We start from the raw sequence: 20149 nt of genomic DNA, 5'->3' as shown, positions 1-20149 counted from the left end.
TTAGAGTTGACTTGGTTCCTAAGAAGAAGGCTAACCAGGCATGCCCTAATTGAAGTGGTTCTGATTTTCTGGTCGAGATTACTAAAGCAATTGAGGCTGAAAAGTCACTGCAGAGCATATCTATATTCTCCAGACTAATCCTAACACTTGAAGATTACTCCCATCTCCCAAGTCGGAAGTAATAGGGAAGAGCTGAGATAAATCTTAATCTACCTCCTTATTAAAATGACTACCAATCACAAATGTATTACCTTTTCTAGAGGAAGTCCAAATGAAGTCCAGATTTACCAAAACAAAGATACATCTAGAATTAAAAGACCCTACAGGCCTTCACTCAAGTTCTTTGGTCATTGAGAGAGGCCACCGACCCAATTTATTGGTCATTGCTAGTCTAATTAATAAATTGATCATGCTTAGATCACTGATCTTCTGAAGAGGCCATTCTGACACATTTTACTAAGTTATGTGTATAATTGTTAATAAATTGTAATCTTGTCCTAAAGAATATTGGCTCTCCATTTACCTCAATGTCATTTTATTGACTACAAAATAAAGAAATTGAGACTCTCAGATCATGGTTACACAGATTCAGTCTCATGGACCCATGATTATGAAGAGCCAGAATCCAAATCCAGATCTTTTGAATCCAAATACAGCAGACCTCCTTCAATCAAAGCAGGGTGACTTCTTCTCTTTCATTTTAAAGATTAGGAACTGAGTTCCTAAGGATGTAAGTAGTTTGCCCAAGGGAACATACTTTCAGATCATTTTCCAGAATTATTGAACCAAATTGTAGCTCCCTCAATAACACATGTGTCCTCCCCCTCCACTCACTCTAATAATAGTTGTCATCTTTGTCAATCAACTAGCACAGGACCTGGTATGTGGTAGGTACATAATAAATGTTAATTGTCTATTGAAAAAATCAGATGGATATGAGGTAGAGAATCCAAAAAGTGTTTTAATTTGTAATTTTCTAATTATTAGTAAATTGGAACATCTTTATTTGTTTCCTATTAATTTTCATTTCTTCATTTGAGGATTGTCTATTCCTATCTTTAAAAGTTTATGTTATAGGGAGAAGCTCTTTTTCTTGTGTTTGTATCTGTTTTTCAGAGTTTTGGTATTATATTTTTATTTGTGAACTTGACTGTGAAGATTATTTCCCCTAGTTCTTTTCTTTCTAATGTGAACAGTATTTATCTTCAATTCTAAAATATAGACCAATATTAACTCTTAAAAAATACATACTCTGATTTTGGATTGTAGGTTTAAAACTAGAAAGAACCTTTTGGATATCCAATCCCCTCATTTTACAGATGAAGAAACTGAGGCCCAGAGATTATGGTCATATAGATGTAGTCACAAAGCCCATGGTCATGTGGAACTAGGATCTAAACACGGGTTCTTTGAATTCAGATTCAAATCCAGCAGGACTTCTTCCACCAGTATACTGCTTCTTCTTTCATTTTATGGATCAGAACTGAATCTCTGAGAGGTCAAGTATGGTAAGGTCCTCATATCCATAGAAGACATGTTCTAAGACCTACCATGGATGGCTGGAATCTCAGATATCAGTGAATACCCATTGACCCCATAGGTAACATGACTTTCTTGTACATATAGAGTAAGACATTACCAGTATTAAATACAGTAATAATAAAGGACATTGCACCTTATTATACAGTACTGTACTTTCTGGTGGTGTGTGGCTCTTCAAGGAGGACTGGCACCTCTAGCAGATTGCTTCCTGAGCCCTTTTCAGCACTTCTATGCACTTTCACTCGTTACCAGACACTCAACTTTCACCTGTGGTTCTAAGAAGCTCGAGCATGCACAAAGGCTATACCCTAGTAAAACCAGATTAGCAGAGGGGCTAAATCAGATTGAGGGTAACCAATAAGCCATTAACCTGTCAGAGTAAGGGGAGTGTCTACCCCCAACATAGGAAGACTTTCCTCAAAGGAATGATGGGTAAGAATGATTTCTTCCAAAGGACATAAAGGCAGATGAAGCAGGTTCTGTGAAGTGCTTAGAACTGGCCAGACATCAAAGTTGCTAAAATCACTCACTGCATTTAGGCCATTACCAGTAATCCCAACTTTTTTCTTGCCTCTGGATTTGGATAACTGGGAGAAATAGTGAGACTGGTAAGGGTGCAATTTTGCCTCACATAAATATAATTCATGCACAAGGCAAGACATCATCCCATGATTTTATTGGCCCTCTTTGAAAGTGAAGGACAGAACCCAATTCTGTCTGTCTGTCTGTCTTTCTCTCTCCCCCCCCTCTACTCCTTCTCTCTCTCTCTCTCTCTCTCTCTCTCTCTCTCTCTCTCTCTCTCTCTCTCTCTCTCTCTCTCTCTCTCTCTCTCTCTCTCTCTCTCTCTTTCTCTGTGTGTGTGTGTCTTTTCCTCTCTCTGTCTCTATTCTCTCTGTGAATCTATTATCTCTGTCACTGCCTCTCTCTGAGATGTCATATACTGGGCTGACAGATTTCACTATGTTACAGCTTATACTCCCTTGGTGAGTGGTTTGAAATTTATGAACTGTTATTTTTAATTATCTGAAATTTTCCAATTCCTTCTTTATCCCTTGGTTAACCATGGTTAGCTGAATTGGCAAATATGGGGGCTCAGCTGTACTTTGCCCAAGAACACAGAGTTAGTAAATAGCCAAGTTTGGTTTTGAACTCACATCCCTTAACCTCATATCCAGTGATTATCCCATTAAACTTGGTATGTGAGAAGAAGGAAGAAAGGAAAGAAAAAAGAAAGGAAGGAAGGAAGGAAGGAAGGAAGGAAGGAAGGAAGGAAGGAAGGAAGGAAGGAAGGAAGGAGGAAGGAAAGAAGGAAGAAGGAAAAGATAAATAAACAAGTAAATACATATAAATAAAGAGATAAAAATAATTATATACACACAAGTATGTTTATGCATGTGTTTATATATATATATATATATATATATATATATATATATATAAATAATATGTACACACACACACACATACATAGACTCTCTGATATAGTCATCTAGGGAACAGAAAGTTCCCTAGATAATGGGAAATTATTTTCAGATTTCAGAAATGTAATTATTTTATAGAATAAGAAATCGGGATGGACATACAAAATTGAATAATTTGTCAAGTACATCATGTACTTCATGCATTTGGAAGCCCAGAACTCTCCTAGATTTTTAAGTGTTCCTTTCAATTATCGTTTCCAAGTGAACTACAGTGAGAACAGAGAAAGGTGATTATTATTATTATAAAATCACATTCATTAGGTATATTCCCATACATAGTGCTTTGTAGGAATTTCAGAAAAGTAGAGGTTCTTCTGGCTTAGGTCTTCCTACCATAGTTTCACAGATAGCCCTGTCAATGTGGAAATCTATAAGTCCCCAGTTTATTTAGTTGGGAGGTAGAGACCCCAGGTTTTGACCTTGTCACAGCAGAATTTTCCCCCTGAGGGAAGTTCCTACTGCACCAGACAATAGACCATCTGCTTCAGGTGGGAAATAAACCCAATCTGGGGATCAAGTGACTTTTTGTCTCCAGAAGCCTTTCCCAGTATATCACACCCTCCTTCAGAGGGTTGAACTGGGAACCTCCAGCTTGCCAGACTGATGCACTACCTACTGTGCCAAAGAGTCACTTGACTTCTGATTGGGTTTATCTCCCACCTGAAGCAAATTGTCTATTGTCTGGTAAAGTAGGACCTTCCCTCAGGGAGAAAACTCTCTTGTGACAAGGTCAAAACCTGGGGTTTCTACCTCCCAACTAAATAAACTGGGGACTTCTAGATTTCCACGTTGACAGCCCAATCCCCATTGCTCTAAACAAGCTATTATATTCCTAGGAAAAAATAATCATAGAGTTGTGATTCTACTTCTCTCTATCAATTTCAACTGCCCTTTTTGGTCAAAATGTGAGTTTTAATGGGAAATATATATATATTTTTGCAAGCCATTGACTTGATCTTTCTAGATGTATATGGAGACTATGATAGAAAATCTTGACTTTTAAATGGATACATGATAAAATGATTCAGTCTACTTACAAATCATCCTGACTCTACTGCTTTATGAATGTGGTAGATGACTGCTTTTGTCATTCTTGCTTTATACTTGCCTTTTGCTTCTAGATGGGAACTATCACTGTTTCTACTCCGTTATTAGAGTTTGAATTCTGGGAAAACCTCAAGAACGAGTGTGCATCCTTAGAAAAAGAACAAGAGCAATTTACTCATGTTCTTTCATTTGAATATATAATGAACACTTAGCAAGCAACACTATTTGTAGCATTCTCAATTCAAATAAATGCAATCCTAAATCTCGTGATTGCGTGTGTCAGGAATATTTATCCCAGGGGATATTTCCTTTTGATATGTATTTACTTTATTCCTACTTGCCCACCCTTAATTTTTAATTTTAAAAATAAGGCATATAGCTTTCTTTTTCATTTTATATCACAGATATTTCAATTTAAAGGCCTTCAACCCTGCTGAGGAAAAAAATAACAAAGAGAATTAGTTAAGCAAAATCAGCAAATACAATGACTATATCTGTCAATGTTTTCTACTCCATAGCCTCTCAACTACCTCTCTTTCCAGAGGGAATTCCTTTTAATCTTTTAGTATATCTAGAAAATATCAAAAAGAAAGAAACAATTTTCTTCCTTTTATGCCTTTAGTAATGCACATCCGGTATTCTTCAGCTCTAATCTTTAGTTTGCAACAACTTGACTTAATGTTTACCTTCAACTTTACCCTCAGCTCCTGGCAGGAATTACCACAGTTCAAATGATGGATTTTCTTTCATAGCACCTATTTGGCCTGACATTGAGGGTGATTTGAATACACTTCTGTCATAAGGGTTATGATTCTGTATTTAGGCCTCCTCTGAAATTATGTACTAGTTTTGATTTGTCTTCCATTAAAACAATTTAGTAGCCCACTATGTATAAAGTGCTATAAGTCAAGGTCTCAGCCAATGGGATAATGGGATGTGAATCAAGTTCCTTCTTCCATCCCCTATGGCTGTACAAAAAAGCCCATAGTAGTTGCTGTTCATTTTTTCTTTCACATGTGTGAGTATATTTTCATAGACACTTTTAATGGCCTTTGTCAGATATAAGAATTTTGGGTTTCTGAAAGCTTTAACAATTATTTAAAAAAATAAAAATGGTGATATAAAAGCAATGTGGTTATGATAATATATAAAGGTACTTCAAACTCTCCCCTACCTCTGAAATCATCTCCCATAAACAACAAAATATGAGGAAGTAAAAGTGAAATGGTGTTATGCTCAGTTCGTACATTTACATGCTGTGTATTTGTATTTTCCTTATATACTTTAAGTGGTGTTGAGAAGGAAGGAACCGTTTCTTTTGAGAAAATAATTACTTTTAAATTTCAAACCTTTTTAAAAATGAAATTTCTGCCTTTACAGACACACTGAATTGATGAAGTTTCCTTTTTTTTTTTTAACATATGAGAATGTTTTGTTTTGTTTTGTTTTAACTGCAAGAGGAAAAAAAAATGGAGGGACAACCTAGTCCAGTAGTAGTCATCTACTAAGTTAAATGGGAGAGCTACTCCAAGACATTTTTCTTTGAACAAATATCCTTTGATATGGGAAATTACCCTCTTCTCATCATAAAAATCCCTGACGCATACTGTGCTTTTGCTCCTATAAAGTTATATCAGCATATGTGAGCTCCCCCCAAAATTGAGTTAACGTAATTCTTCATAATCAAAAGCAAGTTTGCAGAAAAATACCATCTGAGAGGACTGCACAGTGGAACCAATGCCACAGGGTCCTGTCCTTGAGATGTCCTTGAAATCCAGTTCAGAATTACACAGCCACTGTAAAGCTACATTCAACTGGTAATCCATTTTAAAGAGGCCACTTTTTAACCATTGTTAGATATGCCACATAATCTATGCAGATTAGGTCAAGGGGTCTTCATTTCTTTTCTTCTCTCTTTCTTTCCTTCCTTTGCTTCTCCCCTTTTCCCACTCTGCCTTTCCTGCTTTCCTCTTCCATTCCTCTCTTTCTACTTCCCTTTGTCCCTCCTCTCCTTGGGAGCAAATGACAAGTCTTAGATTTTGGGAAGATCTGGGTTCAACTTGACCTCAAATACCTATTTGCTCAGTTAGTGGGTGATTCCTTTAAACTCCTTAAACCTCAGTTGCCTTATCTATTTCATAGGAATGATAAAAGCACTTCTTGTGCAGGGTTGTTTTTAGATGAGATCATGTGTCCAAAGAACTGTGCTAACCTGAAAGTGCTATCTATATGTCATCTATTATTACTATTGTTTGTTCCCCTCCTCATTTTCTTTGATGATGTACCAAATAAGATTTGAAACAGTTATAATAGATTCTATGTGCGTCCTGTTTCCTATGGGGCAGGAGGAATGGGTTGACAAGGAAGATGACAGAACTGTGGCCCCTTGAAAGATTTTGTTTCCTCAAGCCCCTATAACAGAGGTGTCTGTAGAAGCACATTTAGGGCAATATACAAAAACGATGTCAGTCTAGTCCATTATAAATTAAATCGTTTTCTGCACAAAATAACGCAGGGGAATCCTGTGAAAGGGTGATGACAAGTGACATTATGATTCTAAGGATGCTATTTTCTAGTTCATTTGATTATATTTATTATATCAACAAAAGGAAATAGCACTTTGGTGGAATGAAAGGAAAGAATCTCGTTCAGATAAATAGGAGATGATAACTCTAAGATGATGATAGATTATAATTCCTACCTTATAGCTGATTCATTTATTATTAGTAGCTAATAGATTTCATTAAGTTTAAGCTACTCATAACAAATGGCCTAAATGAATATTTGCTCAGGTATTAGTACATCTAGAATGGTATACCACATAATGCCATCACAGTAAGTATAAATATTTCATTCCTATATGGACAAACGTAATCAGATTAATTCAGGACCCAGGGGCCTAATATGCTTTATATTGTGCCTGAGGCTTGAGGAAAAAGGAAAACTGTTCAGCAGTTAGGAGCAGGAACCTTTTAGGGAAGGAGGTAGGAATCAGAGAGGGAAGGGAGGGGGAGAAGCCAGAGCCTAGCTCTAGCATGGCTAGAGAAGAAGCATCCATCAGGGAGATGGGACTGACTATAGACATAAATACATATATTTCACACAAATGCATATATACATGTATAGACATATGCACATATTTAATTACATATATATTGTCTATCTATATCTCCTACATTTAATACTCTATTAATACATTGTATTCCCTTAGTCAAATGTAAGGTCATTAATGTAGAAAACACTCTCACTTTTTCATTTGGATTCCCCCATCTCCTGCCAAATGAATGCCTCATACAAAATAGACACATTTCATAAATGCTTGGTTGATCTAAGATTTATTTATTTATTTATTTAATTTTTATCTGGTCATTTCCAAACATTATTCATTGGAAACAAAGATCGTTTTCTTTTCTTCCCTCCTCCCCCACGACCTCTACCATAGCCGACGTGTGATTCCACTGGGTATCACATGTGTTCTTGATTCAAACCCATTTCCATGTTGTTGGTATTTGCATTAGAGTGTTCATTTAGAGTCTCTCCTCAGTCATATTCCCTCAACCCCTGTAGTCAAGCAGTTGCTTTTCATCGGTGTTTTTACTCCCACAGTTTATCCTCTGCTTGTGGGTAGTGTTTTTTATGATCTAAGATTTAGATTCTAAATTAACCATAATATAAAAGTGTTCTGTACTATTGATATGTATGTATATGTATACTGTGTAATTGGAAATCTGTTACCCTAAAAACTTCATTTCCCAGGAGCCCACTGACTTCCTGTCGTTACACACTTCCTATAGACAGGGGGATATATTGGGGAGGATTCCTGGTCTTGGTTTCTTTTCTTCCTGTTGGTGACTGTGGTGGAGCACAGGGTTTTTGAACAAGTAGATTAGCCATAGGAATAGGAAAGTGTTTTTTTTTGTTAACTTTTTATTCCTTTATCTCTCGTGATCATTAATAAATCTCTTAAAATATATTATTTTTATTATTTGAGATTAATTTTAATTTTTATATTACTATATATCTGCATACTACATATGTGTGTTTATATATACATGTATATATATGAAATAAATACATAGTAGTCAATCCTCAGTTAATGATCTTTGAATAACATACCTTTAATGACAAAAAACTTACAAAACTTTACAAAACGAGGGCAATTCCCTCACAACAAAGAATCATAGTGATGTATTCCCCTGATGCCCCAGGGAAAGCAGCTATTTGATCCAGGACTTTCATGACCTAAAATATCCTATATTCTTATAGTTAAAATAAGCAGTGTACCAAGCAGCCCCTTATATGCTATAAATTAAAGCCTAGATTACCTCAAGTTGACAAAAAGAAAACCTGAGGTAGTATTTTAAAGGAGACAATATTAAAATGTACACAAAAGAGTTATTAAAAAATAAAGCCCATAAAAAGAATGTTGAATTTATAGTACATATAAAACTGTTACACAGAGAAGAAATTATTAGTTCCTTCAGGATAGGGACTATGCATTATTCATCTTTGTATCACCCATAGCACCTAGCAAAGAGTCTTTAAACTAGCAGATACTCAGTAAATGTTGATTGAATGAGGTAAGGAATGAATGAATATAAGAAGATCAGTAGAAAAGAGTCCTAACAAAATCACTTTGAGGGTTTATAATGAGTAACTATATTTCATTTTTCAGCAAGTCAGGAAATTCTCCAATCAAGTTGTCTCCCTCTTAATGGGTATATGTAACTGATATCTTCTTGACCAGCAGGTCGATGACGCAGTGGATAGAGCATTGACCAAAGTCTTCCTGAGTTCAAATCTTGATTCAGACACTTACTAGCTATATGACTCCAGGAAAGTCATTTAACTCTTTTGCCCCATGAAATAATCTCTAAAAGGAAATGGCAAACCACTTTAATATCTTTGCCTGGAAAACCCCAAGTGAGGTCAGGAAAAAGTCAGGCACAACTGAGCAACAACAACAGTTTAGAAAATTAGTTAAGTTGTCTAGAATTACTTTGTAATGTATTTTTTCTTCTTTTGTTATGGGTAATTTGATTTATAAAATCTGATCTTCAGAAGGGGAAAAACACATAAAGATAAGGAGGCCAAAAGTATCTGAAGTAAGCATTGGTGCCAACAATGACAATTTTCTGGTTCAAATGGATTTATGACAAGCTTAATAGCATCTAAAACTATTTGCAAGACGAATGGAAATACAAAGTAGCACTGCAGGCAGGATTTATTTTCACCTTCTCAAATATTGTTCACCATTAAATCTGCATTTGGCAGATCCATACAAATTCAGGGCCTCTATGTTCAAGAATATGTTAAGTTTAGTAGTGGTCCAGTGTGAGGGAGTATATTTGAAAAAATATGGGGTGTTACAAAGGAAAAAAGTGGGGAAAAGTAGTGAAGAAAGTCATCAGGCTGTGCCAGTGACCCAAAATGAATAGATTTTCATGTGGAATAACAGCAATAATGAAACACCTTGAATCACTTAGTATCATTCACTGGTATGTTCTATTTCTGGAATGATAGACAGTATGAAGGAAACCTGTTCAATAGAGTCAATTATCACTGTTTTCATTGCTTCTTTCTCAGGATAGTAACTTTCATTACAAAGAAAGCATTCACAGAAGATGAGACTATTGTTGTAATATTTTATAGAACAAAGAGCAATTTTGGAAATTGATCATCCTGAAAGTTAATTGAAAATGTCCTTAATACATTTCAAAACAGCTGTCTCAGAAAGAGTAGTGCCTGGTAAATCATCAGAAGAAGCAAACATTTAGAAACAACCATACCATATTATTGTTGCTCTTGGGAATTTTTAATCCTTTTCGAAATCCCAAAGAACTATGCCTAAGCATAACCAAGAATATTTTAATAAGTAATAGAAAACAGACTTGTAAACAAAGTTATAAATACACAACATATTCTTAAATCTCCAAAGAATTTACTTTTAAGGAACTGCTTATTTCAAAGAATAATTCTAAGGGTATTAAACTAAAAAAGAAAAAAATATGAGTTACTTATCAGCAACTAGTTTCTAAGGCAACTGCTTGCAACATTGAGTTTCTACTTCATTCTATACTGAATCACTTTTAAAGCTATCCCCATTTCTAGTATCTATATGAAACTTTGGTCAAGTAAATATTAATTCCCCTATTCTGAGAACCTGGTTCAAATGTAAGATGATCACTAACATGAACAGTCTCTTAAATTCATTTTTTACCTGAACTGACCATTCAGTGGGTCAAGGTTACAATAAATATCATCTTGTCAGATGACATATTCAGAAAAGTACAGAGCAGGAAATAAATAGAGCACTTGAAATTCATGGAAATATGTAATATTGTCCTGAAGGTCACTGCCTTTTTCTCTCCTAAGTAAGAAGATCTTGGACAGAACTGAAAGAATGTTTTATTTCATAGACTATACTTAAAATGGTATTGGAATCCAGGTAGTTCAGTGGATAGAGTACCAAACTTGGAATCAGAAAGTTAAGTCTTCCTGAATTCAAATCTGGACTCAGACACTTATTAGTTGTGTACTCTGGCCAAGTCAGAATTCTGTTAGCTTCAGTGTCCTAAAAACGATCTGGAGAAGGAAGTGGCAAACCACTCCAATTATCTTTGCCAAAAAAAAAATGGAGTCACAAAGAGATTGACATAATTAAAAAATAACTGAATAACACTTAAGATGGTATTCATCCAAAATCAATGGAAGACTACATGATCTATCTGATATGTACAGACAGATACTATCCTTGAGAAGACTGAAATATATATTCACCTGATTCCCTAGTGCAGAATGAACCAGATTAAAATGTAATTGAAAAATGTTTAACAAAACAAATAAAAATACAAAGATAATCTTAATTTGTAGTTTTCTAAGTCAACATGCTGCCACAGAGATTCATTTTGATTTGATTTTTACACCACGAGGAAGAGGTATACTTGTCTTAGAAAAACCTGATACCACTGAACTTTGGTAGTTTAAATGTAGAGCCTCTACATCAGGGTTCTATACCCAATAATGCACTAAATAAGTATTGGTTGAACTAAATTGAATAGCACACATACCAGGATGTCAAATTGGGGCAGAGATCGTGGTGTCATCTCTAAGGCTATGGCAAAGATGTAGGAGTACTGGGGGCCAGACATTCAAATGTTGAAAACAAATTATAATTTCAGGACAAAGCCAGTGGTCAGAAATATAAGACAATTTAAAAAGCCTGGGTCCAAAATCCTGTACAAGCTAGTGATCACAATCAAAAGCTGGAATCAACAATCAAAGGAATATGTCAAAGAAATGGCATAATTTAGTGTTCCAGAAGAATGCCATTGGGCCCCCAATTTTTTTTCTTACTAGCACAGATCTCAAGATCAGATTCATCTAGTCCTGATTAATCAAAGTAAAAAAAAAATTAAGTGTATCCTCTATTCTTTAAAAAATGACATTTAATGGAACACTTAATCAAAATGATGACAAAGACATGTCTTTTCTCAGTGTCTATATAATTAAGCATTCTGACCTCTTGAAAACATTATATTCCCTTTCCTCTTATCCAACATGTCTAATTTAGGAAAAGGATGATTCCTTTTAATATGTTAGTGTATTTCCAAGTTAATATGTTTAAAGACCGCAGGTTAAAAATCCCAGCTCTTGGATTGTGAGATGTAGAAAAGGGGTGAGCATGTATTCTTTCCCTATGTTGATGAAGTCACAGGTTCTGTCCTTGTCCTATCATTTAATATATTTGTGGAATTCAGGAAGGTGATGTTTTGAAAAATAAAAGCAGACCTTTGGAAATGATTATTTTAATTAAGGTTCATAAAGGTTCATAGGTTTAGTGGGTATTACCCTCTTTGGCTAATCTTCTATTTGGGTTCATATAAATGTCATTTGTTTGTTTTTTAGGGTCTGTTTAAAATATGGGAAGAGGGGAGAAAATTTAATTAAGCACTTATTTTGTGTCAGGCATTATACTAAGCTCTTTACAAATACTATTTAATTTGATCCCCTCAAAACCCTCATGAGGCAGGTGCTATTACCATTTTACAGATGAGTACATAGAGGCATCAATAAATTAATTGACATCTCCAATGTCATGGAACTAGTAACTATTTTTAAAACACATAACACAGTTTCTGGCATGTAGTAAGTGCTACATAAATATTAGCAATTATCTAAATCCCAATCTGAACTCAGATCTTCCAAACTCAATGTCCAGCACTCTATCTACTGCAGCACTTAGCTCAAAAGAAAAAAAAAATGGAGATAGGATAATTGACATAGATCATCTATTATAACTTTGATATGGCATCAAAATTATCATGGAATATCATGAAATTGAGAGAATTTGAGTTTGAAAAATATATACAGTACTGTAAAAGAGTAAATGGGTAAGTTATTTTAAATGACTCATTATGACAAGCAGAAGCAAAAATGTTTTGGACTTGGAGGGAGAAAAGTTGGGATTAATAGATTATACTACTAACTATCAGACAACCAACAAAACTTGTCTATCAGCATACTTATATATCCTATTAAATATTACCAACAAATAATGAACTATATCCAGGACTAAGGAAGAGACCGGTGGGTCAAAAGAGGATAAGCTTACATTCTAATTTCTTTATTTTTTATGTTTTAAAGGTCACAGAATCTTTGTGTTGAAATTAGGAAGGAACCTCAGATGTCCAGTCCAACTTCTACCTCATAAGGTTGTTAGATAATAAATATATAAAGCATGTTGCAAACCATGACTATATAAATGTCAGCTGATACTGTAACTTTATAGGTGAAGAAATTGAGACTCTTTAATTTCTTTAAATCAGAATTTCCAGAATAATGCCTGCACTGCTACCTCACAGAATTCATAGAAAAAATCAAATAAAGCAATGTTCATAAAAGCACATTATAATGATATATCGCTATGAAAATTTAAGCTAATACCATTTTGAATAAATCACCTTAACGACAATCAGTTGTTTCAAAAGTCCCTCATGGAATGATCTGTTAATTTTCTTAAGAGCCTATTGCAGGTAGGGAACAGGGAGAGTGATGTTCTATATTTTTCAGATCAGCAAGTGAAAACACAGAGAGCTGACATCACTTTTATACATTCCAGTCTTTGTTAAGCTGAGTTAAAAAAAATTTCCTGAGTTCCAAATTCATAAAGAATCTATCTCTCCACACTGAAACTCAGGGACATCAGAGAGAGTATTTCCCATGTTTTTAAGTTAAATATAAAATTCTCAGCTCTTATAGGTTCTGTAACCTTTGGTTTAGTTCTAAGTCTGAGAAGTAAGAGAAAAGGGGGAAATGGGTGGCTAAAAGGAGATTTTCATTTTTGGAAAATATATTAATATATCTAATCACTTGATAAATCTGGTCAGTGCTATTTCTTCCATTTCTTTCATATCTGACCTCTTTTTTCCATCCTAGTTTAGGCCCTTATCACTTTTCTCTTAGACTGTTGCAATGATCTACTAACTGATTTTCTTGTCTCTAGTCCTTCACAGCTTGGCCCTACGGCATTTTTTCTATTTCATATCACCTCCCATTCTCTCATTCTAAAATTCAGTCAAACTGGTTTTTTTCCCTGTTGGTCACACAAGTCATTCTGTCTCCCATTTCTCTGTTTTTCTTAGCTGTCTTTCATTCCCAGATTGTCCTCCTTCCTTGTTTCTACCTCACAAAATCCTTACATTGTCTCAAGATGAAGCTCAAACATTATCTTCATTATAACATATTTTCCAGAATCTCTCTTTCCAAGTGCTAGTTTATTCTAACTTATATTTAGCTACTTATTTATTTTGTATTTGTTCTGCATTCATGTGTGAATCCATAAATATATAAGTACACATGTATGTTTGTATTGTTTGTGTAGAATGTATGGTCTTGTAGAGTAGGAATTATTTCACTTTTGTCTCTGTATTCTAGTACCTAGAACAGTTACCTTCATATAACACATGCTAAATAAATTCTTGATGATGAATCTATTAATTGGATGAGTATTAACTTTAAACACTAGTATTGAATTTGCTTGAGAAACAATATAGCATAGAATATAGAGGTTCAATCTTGGATTTTTATAGACATAAAATCAGTGTTGCCTCTTACAAGTACTAGTTGAGTGGCTTTGAGTAAGTCATTTAGCCCTTTAGGTCCATGGAACTCTATGACTATAAACTATTAAGTGGCATCTAGTTAAAGAGTTTTCAAATTATAATTTCCCCTCATGATGAAATTACAGATCTTTCCCTTCAGCTTCTCAGTACTGAATCCACCTAGGTATATAGCACATAATTTAAAAATATATGAACAAAATATTAAATATTGAGTATTATCTTTGATTTTTATTAACATGGAAGAAAAATAAAGTTATGACAAGCAAAGTTCACATCCATCTACCTTTCATCTCATCCCTAAGACTTTGGGCTTCCCATGTGAAGAAACCAGTTCTTATTGTAGTCAAACTAGGGTGACAAATAGGAACTATATGTGTGTGCATGTGTGTGTGTGTAAATGTGTGTGCATTCTCTTGGAAGGGGTTATACAATGGGAAAGGTGAATATAACCTGCCAATGTGAAATTTACAATTCATAGGAAATTAATAAATGGTTTGTTCCATGTTATCCCATTTTGTTTTTAATTCTCTTGAGGGCAAATGATCAAAAGGAAATTGTAAGTAAGAACTTAGTAGTTTCCAAACATGAGAAAGATACAAAATAGTAAAAAATACTGTTAAAGAAATTAATGTATTGTTCCATCAACCAACATTTCAATTTCTCTGTCTAAAAGGCTTCCATCTTTAATCTCAGTGCATTGATCTGCAGTTATGAAGGCATAGTAGAGGTGAAAACTCACTTCAGCTGATGCATGGACAGAAAACTCACATAAACACAGTGATATACATAGTCCTGAAAGAGTGTGCACTGAAAACTGGATATGAATTCAATAGAATATAGGAGTTAGGAAGATGTATATTTTCAGGCAGAGAGGATTCTATGACTGTGTTTCTCTGACAAAAATAGGAAGAATTCATTACCAAGTCACTTTTTAATGTATTTTCAACTGGGCTATCACTATACTATGTCAGTATTGTTTACCATTCAACATAAAAGCTGGAGGATTTTTTGTGTTTTTTTGTTGCTGTTATTTTTTTTCAGACAAAGGCCAGTCAACTTTGAATATACTTCACTTTGAAATGTCAACAAATATCAGGAAAACCATGAAATACTGGGAAAGTTCTCCACCTTCCCCCATCCAAGCTTTTGACACCATAATATTTTTAAATGAATTTGGCTTTGGGGACTATTTCATAGACAGCAATGTCAACTACAACGTGTAGTAGACTACAATTTATTGCTCTAAGTTAAATTTTCCTAACTTGTAATCTATCAGATGCTGGCCAGAAGATGTCATATTTTTTGTTTGTTTGTTTACAATTCTTCACAACAACATGGAGCAGTGTTATATCAATTAAAGGCATGCCTCAATTTATTTAATATTTTGAGGTTGCTGAGTTTAAGGTATCCAGTTTCTAGCATTAAAGGAATTGAGAAGGGACATAAAGTGCTTCCTAAACCTGAAAGCACAAAACAAATGTAAGTTGTTATTTATTATTCTTATTTTTGAAAACTAATAATCCTTTTCATCTTGTTCAATGAGTTCACCTAAAAATTGTCCTGGAATAAACCTTCCACTGCTATTATTATTTTATATTTTATGTTCTTCAGATTTTTAAACAATTAGACAAAATGAATGCATTTTCTAGTTGAATAAAGAAATTAGAATGTAAGCTTATCCTCTTTTGACTCATCGGTCTCTTCCTTAGTCCTGGATATAGTTCATTGTTTGTTGGTAATATTTAATAGGATATATAAGTATACTGATAGACAAGTTTTGTTGGTTGTATGATAGATTGTTGATTTATAGTGGAAGATTATAATGTTTTCAGGTGTAATGTAATCAGGACTATGTCTTCAATCCACAATAATATCTGGAGAAGCACCACCTATAAAGCAATCCTTTTATTTTCCACTTGGACTCTGCACCAGACATTCTCTATCAGAATACTATACACCAGAGTCTCTGAAGAAGTGAAGTCATGAGTTATCCAAAGGCCCATGAAAAAGTCAAAGTCTGATTTTTCTATCTGCCTGCTGGATACTTTGAACTGGATACTCCACAAGCATACCAAATTCAACATGTCCAAAATACAATTCATTCTCTCATCCTACACAGAATCCACTCCTCTGACATCCTTATTTCTATTGAGAGTTAACACCATTCTTGTGTATTGTAGAGATGAGGAAAATTAAGCAACTTATCCAAAATCTCCTAATATCAAATACCAAATTTTCTCTTCAATATTGAAAATGTCACAATTTGGATACACTCTATTATCATCCAAATGCCCTTTTAAGCTATTTAAGCAGAAAGTTATGTGCATGTGGTGGGGGAGTTCTTATAGACAACCATACAGATAGAGGACTCATATCTAAAATACATAGACAGTCAAATTTATATGAATAGGAGTCATCCCTCAATTGATAAATGGGCAAAAGATATGAACACACAATTTTTGGATGAAGAAATCAAAGCCATTCATAGGTACATGAAAGTGCTCTAAATAACTACTGATTAGAGAAAAACAAGCCAAAACAATCCTAACATATCATCTTATACCCATCTAACTGACTAAAATGACAAAAGGGCAAAATGATAAACATTGGACGGGATATGGAAAAATGGGGACACGAATACCCTGTTGGTGGAGCTATAAATTGACCCAACCTTTTGAAGAACGATTTGGAATTATACGTAGAGAGTTATAAAGCTCTATCTACGGTTCTGTTTTCCAAGAAGATTAGAGAAACAGAAAATAACTCATATGAACCAAAATATTTATTGCAGCTCTATTTGTGGTGGCAAAGAACTGGAAGTTGAGGACATGCCCATCAATTAGGGAATGGCAAACGAATTGTATATAGGATTATGATAGAATAATACTGCAACAGAAGAAGTGAAAAGCAGGATAATTAAAAAAATAAGCTTGGAAAGGACTAATTTGGGTACTAAACAGTGAAATGAGTAGAATCAAGAGAATATTCTACACAGGTACAGAATTAATACTGAAAGATTAAATTATGAATGTTACCTCCAGAAAGTGAACTGAAAAGTGAAAACATGGAAATCTTAATTTGTATGAACATATCAGCCTCCCTTTAATGTGGGAGAGGGGGTGATGGAGGTAAAGACACTTATAGATGGGATTTATTATGCAAATATGAAGAAAAGTGAAATAAACTTATTAAAAATTAATTCAATTCAGACAATGTTTATGAATCACTATTTTCTACAAGGAAATAGAAGGTGATAGATAATAAGTAAAAAAATGAACTTGAAAGTCAGAATAACTGGATTTAAGTTCTGTTTTTATGCAAACTAGCCTTTGACAAGTCATTTAATCTCAGTGTCCCAGTCAATTCACTAAAACTTAAGCTCCAAATCAAACATTTATTAAATATCTACTGTATGATGGGGATTATATTTAGAACTTCACAAACATTATTTCCTTTGATAAGAGAGAGTTTCCTCACCAGGAGTTTCCCATAGGAATTAAATCACAGGTCCAACCCCCTAGAACGACAACAATCAACACACATTTATGTGTGCTTACATGTGTGTGTGTGTATATATATATATATATATATATATATGTAGATCACAGATATCCCTTCCACATCATAATGTTTCTTACTGTAGCTTAGATATATCAGAACATAAGAAATTAATTGGGAACTTTGGGAGAGTTGTGAGAAGCTATAGACTACAACATGAAACATATGACAGAAAAAATTTAGACTCAGAAATAAACAAAATATATGGATAGTATCTTATTATATCAACATATTTTATCTGTTAATACATACACACACAATTTCTTTTTTAAAATTAAAATAAGAAGATAAAGTTTACAAAAAGAACATAAAAGTCCAAAAATTATACATGGATTTTCCAGATTATGGGGTCATGTCCCTAACCCCCATGATGCAGAAAGGGTATTTGTGTATGTGTGTGTGTGTTTATACACACATACACATACTTTTATATATATATATACATACATATATTCAAGGAATTATGATGAGAGAAATTGGTACAAAGATGAATAAGACATAAACCCAGTTCTAAAGGAATATACAGTTTAATTGGGAATGGGAAATACAGGCATAGGAATATTTGTGACAGAAAAAATTAAAAGGGAAAGAAGAGGTCCAGACAAGTACAATGAGAGATTTGATGAGGGAAAATTCACTTTTAGTTGGGGGATGTGGGAAGGATTAGGGAAACTTCCATGTAGGATATAGCTCCTAACTTTAGCCTTGAAAGTAAAGATGAGAATGTCTATAAATAGAGATGAGATCATGGTGGGGTTATGGGATGGGAAATGCATTGAAAAAATGTTTTACAAAGAAAATAAATTGATTCTATTTGTACAGACCATAGAGCATGTGGAGAGAAATATTATGTTTAGACTTCTATTACAACATATCTTACATACCACAATTGGAGGTTGAGGGGAGGGTATATACTTTATTCAAAAGACAAAGAAGGAACATTGAAAGTTTCACTAGTTTAATGTTTTGTGTCGGGGAAAATAATCAATAAAAGATATAGCCATATGTTCTGATAAATAGTAGCCTTCATCAATGAGGTTAATTTCCATAATACCTAGAATATTTATGATTTAATACTTGATTTAAAAAAGGGGGAAATGTTCCTCTGGACTTCCTGTTAAAATGGTTGTCTAGGAAGGTCTTACTTAATTCAGACTAATAGTTCAGAAGCAGCCACAGTAAAATCAGTGAACAATCTAAATTATAGAGCATTTTGAAAGAAATGTAGCTTTATTACTTTCAAGGATAGGCAATAGCTCAGACTAACCGCTAACAAAATTGTTTTGGAGCAGAGGTCCTTTGAGGCTCGCCTTAGTAAATGGATCATGCTCATTTATAATAACCAGAACTATTTGCATATAAATAATTAATAGGCAAGAGTTCTTAAAAACAATTTATCCTCTTAAGTAGGTTGAACACATTTCCTATAATTTTGTGTAGTCTATTAATTTGCTTACCAATTCTTTCTTCCAAATAGTTCAAAAGAATATTTTCAGCCTGTGTTGGACTGAAAAATTCCATAATCAAGTGTCTAAATAAATGAGGTTTTTCTCTTTTACAATCACACTGCCTTCACTCTCTTAGAAAAGTCAATATTTTAGCATCAGATGGCATTAACAAAAATTGTAGATGATAAAAAAATATACTGGATCTGGCAAATATATGTCTTAAAGAAAATTTCTAAGAAAAATCTTAGAACTCCTATCATTGTTGCCACTGACTAATAGCCCAGTTCTTATTATCAACTACCTTTTCCCTACTTTTGAAGATATGTCAAGAACAAAACAATCTCCTAAACTTTTTTGAAATTCACAAAGTTTGAGACTCTGAATTAATTTTCTTTACTTAAACCAAACAACAAATGGTAAAGAATGGTCCATTTTCATAAGGTTACATGTTGGTCTTATAGAGAAAGTGTCCAAGGTCTCACCTCTTACAGCATTGTTAACAGTTGATATTAATGGAGTCAAAATCAAATGGAGCCAAAATCAAAAGGAGAGATTCACCACACAAAAGTACTGGAAGAGAAAATCCAAGGCTTTGGTTGAATAGTACCCTTTAAAGGTATCACAAGTTATAGCTACCCAATCACATGGTTAATAGGCCAGAAACAGTAATAGAATATCTATGCATTTCCCAAATCTCTCTAAAGCTCCTCTACTACACTACATCTTGACATTCTTGGATGTAGGCTTCCCAGTCTCTTCCACATAAGTAAAAACAAAGATTCTGTGCTTGTGTGTCCATGTTAGGACTCCATTGCACTTTATAGCTGGAAAGGAATTTAGAGACTATCCTATCATATGATCATTGATTGACAGGAGAAAGGTACCTTATAAATGACCTCATCTAATCAGTTCACTTTGCCTGTGAGAGTACTGCAACTCAGGAATATTG

The sequence above is a fragment of the Monodelphis domestica genome, chromosome 6 (assembly GCF_027887165.1).
Source record: "Monodelphis domestica isolate mMonDom1 chromosome 6, mMonDom1.pri, whole genome shotgun sequence".
Lineage (NCBI taxonomy): Eukaryota > Metazoa > Chordata > Mammalia > Didelphimorphia > Didelphidae > Monodelphis > Monodelphis domestica.
This window is presented reverse-complemented; position numbering follows the sequence as displayed.